The sequence below is a fragment of the Hordeum vulgare genome, chromosome 6H, assembly GCF_904849725.1.
Source record: "Hordeum vulgare subsp. vulgare chromosome 6H, MorexV3_pseudomolecules_assembly, whole genome shotgun sequence".
Taxonomy (NCBI): domain Eukaryota; kingdom Viridiplantae; phylum Streptophyta; class Magnoliopsida; order Poales; family Poaceae; genus Hordeum; species Hordeum vulgare.
The window spans coordinates 95040822-95044960 of record NC_058523.1 but is presented as its reverse complement, the minus strand read 5'-3'; positions in this window follow the sequence as shown (position 1 = coordinate 95044960).

The window sequence follows — 4139 nt, the reverse complement described above, 5'->3', positions numbered from 1 at the left end:
ATATACGCTTTGATGAGATGATCAAAGCTTTTGGGTTTATACAAGGTTTATGAGAAACTTGTATTTCCAAAGAAGTGAGTGGGAGCACTATAGAATTTCTGATAAGTATATGTGGTTGACATATTATTGATCGGAAGTAATATAGAATTTTTGGAAAGCATAAAGGGTTGTTTGAAAGGAGTTTTTCAAAGGAAAACCTGGATAGAGATACTTGAACATTGAGCATCAAGATCTATAGAGATATATCAAAACGCTAAATAGAACTTTCAATGAAATGCATGCCTTGACAAGTTTTTCAAGGAGTTCAAAATAGATCAGCAAAGAAGGAGTTCTTGGCTGTGTTGTACGGTGTGAATTTGAGTAAGACTCAAAGCCCGACCACGGCAGAAGAAAGAGAAAGGACGAAGGTCGTCCCCGACGCCTTAGCTGTAGGCTCTAAAGTATGCCATGTTGTGTACCGCACCTGATGTGTGCCTTGCCATAAGTCTGTCAAGGGGTACAAAGAGTGATCCAGGATTGAATCACCGCACAGCGGTCAAAGTTATCCTTAGTAACTAATGTACTAAGGAATTTTTCTCGATTATGGAGGTGATTAAAGAGGTCGTCATAAAGGGTTACGTCGATGCAAGCTTTGACACTAATCCGAATAACTCTAAGGAGTAAAGAGGATTCGTATAGTGGAGCAGTTATTTGGAATAGTTCCAAATGGCACGTAGGAGCAGCATCTACAGGATAACATTGAGATTTGTAAAGCACACATATATCTGAAAGGTTCGGACTTGTTGACTAAAACCTCTCTCACAAGCAAGACGTGATCAAACCCCAGAACTGTATGGGTGTTGGATTCGTTAAAATCACATAGTGATGTGAACTAGATTATTGACTCTAGTGCAAGTAGGAGACTGTTGGAAATACGCCCTAGAGGCAATAATAAATTAGTTATTATTAAATTTCTTTGTTCATGATAATCGTTTATTATCCATGCTATAATTGTATCGATTGGAAACACAAATACATGTGTGGATACATAAACAAAACACTGTTCCTAGTAAGCCTCTAGTTGACTAGCTCATTGATCAAAGATGGTTAAGGTTTCCTAACCATAGACAAGTGTTGTCACTTGATAACGGGATCACATCATTAGGAGATTGATGTGATGGACAAGACCCAAACTATAAACGTGGCGTATGATCGTGTCAGTTTATTGCTACCGTTTTCTGCATGTCAATGTATCTGTTCCTATGACCATGAGATCATGCAACTCCCGGACACCAAAGGAATACCTTGTGGGTTATCAAACGTTGCAACATAACTGGGTGACTATAAAGGTGCTCTACAGGTATCTCCAAAGGTGTCTGTTGGGTTGGCATGGATCAAGACTGGGATTTGTCACTCCGTGTAATGGAGAGGTATCTCGGGGCCCACTCGGTAATACAACATCACAACAAGCCTTGCAAGAAATGTGACTAAGGAGTTAGTTACAGGATCTTGTATTATGGAACGAGTAAAGAGACTTGCCGGTAACGAGTTTGAACTAGGTATGGAGATACCGATGATCGAATCTCGGGCAAGTAACATACCGAAGGACAAAGGGAACAGCATACGGGATTAACTGAATCCTTGACATAGAGGTTCAACCGATAGAGATCTTCATAGAATATTTGGGAGCCAATATGGACATCCAGGTCCCTTTATTGGTTATTGACCAGAGAGTGTCTCAGTTCATGTCTGCATAGTTCTCGAATCCGCACAGTCTACACACTTAAGGTTCGGTTACGTTTCGGTATAGTTGAGTTATATGTGTTGGTGACCGAAGATTTTTTTTGAGTCCCGTATGAGATCTCGGATGTCACGAGGAGTTTCGGAATGGTCTGGAAACGAAGATTTGTATATAGGAAGTTGGTATTTGGATTCCGGAAGGTTTTCGGGCATTGTCGGCAGTGTACCGAGAGTGACGAATGGGTTCTGGGGGGGGCACTGGGTCGGCCCACCACGCCCCAAGGGGTACACTTGGGTTTATTGGATGCGCAGTAAGGCATAATGGGCTAACAGATTCATCCAAGGAAATCCCATGAGGAAAAAGTGGGAAATCCAAAAGAGGTGGGAAATTAAGAAAGCAGTCCTAATCCAAGTGGGATTGGAGGAGGACTCCTCCCTCCTCCACTTCGGCCGACGCCCTTGGGGCTCCCTTGAGCCGCAAGGCTATCCCCTCCCCTCCTCCTATATATACTAGAGGTTTTAGGGTTTTTGAGACAACTTTGCCACGTGCAACCCTAAACCTCTACTTCGTAGTTTTTCCTCTAGATCGGTTTTCTGCGGAGTTCGGGCGGAGCCCTGCAGGAATAAGATAACAACTACCACCGGAGCGCCGTCACGCTGCCGGGGAACTCATCTACATCCCCATCTCTCTTGCTGGATCAAGAAGGTGGATATCATCATCGGGCTGTACGAGTGTGGAACGCGGAGGTGCCGTCCATTCGGCACTTGATCGGGACGGATCATGGAACGGATTGTGAGATGGTTCGCGGGACGGATCGTGAAGACATACCACTACATCAACCGCGTTTATTAACGCTTCCGCTTAGCGATCTACAAGGGTATGTGGATCCGATCTCCCTCCCGTAGATGATCATCACCATGATAGGTCTTTGTGTGCGTAGGAAATTTTTTGTTTCCCATGCAACGTTCCCTGGCAAATTGATGAGAGGGCATTCAATGGATTAATAAACATTCATACTGTAACGCCCAAGATGCGATCCTATCCTTATTTTGGCACGAGGGCCTCGACTGGGATAGAACCGCATCTCGTCGTTTCGCAATAATGGATATTGTTAGAAGTACATGTACTGAAAACATGAGTATATGGAATTGGGTTACACTCACCGCAAGCTACATCAGAGTCATATCAGTACAATACATACAATCATCATGAAGAAGAGCAAGGTCCGACTACGGACGAAAACAAACAATAAAAGAATGATGTCCATCCTTGCTATCCCAGGCTGCCAGCCTGGAACCCATCCTAGATCGAGGAAGAAGAAATAAGAATAACTCCAAATGAACAATCATCACGCGCACATCTTAATATCCTTTACCTGTACCTGCAGCTGGTGTTGTAGTAATCTGTGAGCCACAGGGTCTCAGAAGTCTCATTTCCAAAGGTATCAAGACTAGCAAAGCTTAATAGGTGAGGTATGGTTAAGTGGTGAGGTTGCAGCAAGCGACTAAGCATTTGTTGAGGTGGCTAACTTACGAGTACAAGAATAAGAGGGGAATATCTATGCATAACGGACGTGAACTACTGATGATCAAAGAATGATCCTGAAAACCTTCCTACGTCAGACATAACCCCACCATGTCCTCGATCAGAGAAGGAGCTCACGAAAGAGACAGTGACGGTTACGCACTCAGTTAGTATCTTTTAGTTAAACTTACTTCAAGTTATCTAGAACCACATGTTAAACAAAGTTTCCACATTGCCACATAACCGCGGGCACGGCTTTCTGAAAGATTTTACCATGTAGGGTGCTCCAACTAGTCCGTCATAAATTCCCACCAGCCGCATACAAAGCCTCGATCACAAAACTCGTGACTTCGTCAGATTCCTTAATGGAAAACCTCAACTCTGAGAAATCCCGAAGCATCACCGAAATCCCAATGCACAAGATATTTCGTAAAAGGTAAAACTAATCCAGCAAGGCCGTCCAACGTGTCAACAATCCCGATAGGAGCCGTGTATCTCGTTCTCACGACACGACGGATTGTCGAAACTTCTGGTAGGCCAATCACAGAGTTGCCCCTGGTAGCCACCGGCGGTTGACAGGTTGGACCAACACACATGCGGATGTTACGTCCATTTTGCATCATGCTTTCATGTTGATATTTATCGCTTTATGGGCTGTTATTACACTTCACGGTACAATACTTATGTCTTTTCTCTCTAATTTTGCAAGGTTTACATGAAGAGGGAGAATGCCGGCACCTGGAATTCTGGCCTGAAAAAGAAGCAAGTTTGAGATACCTATTATGCACAACTCCAAAAGCCGTGAAAATCAACGAGGATTTATTTTGGAATTCATAAAAAATACTGGGCCGAAGAAGTACCAGAGGGGAGCCAGCAGGAGGCCACAAGCCTGCTA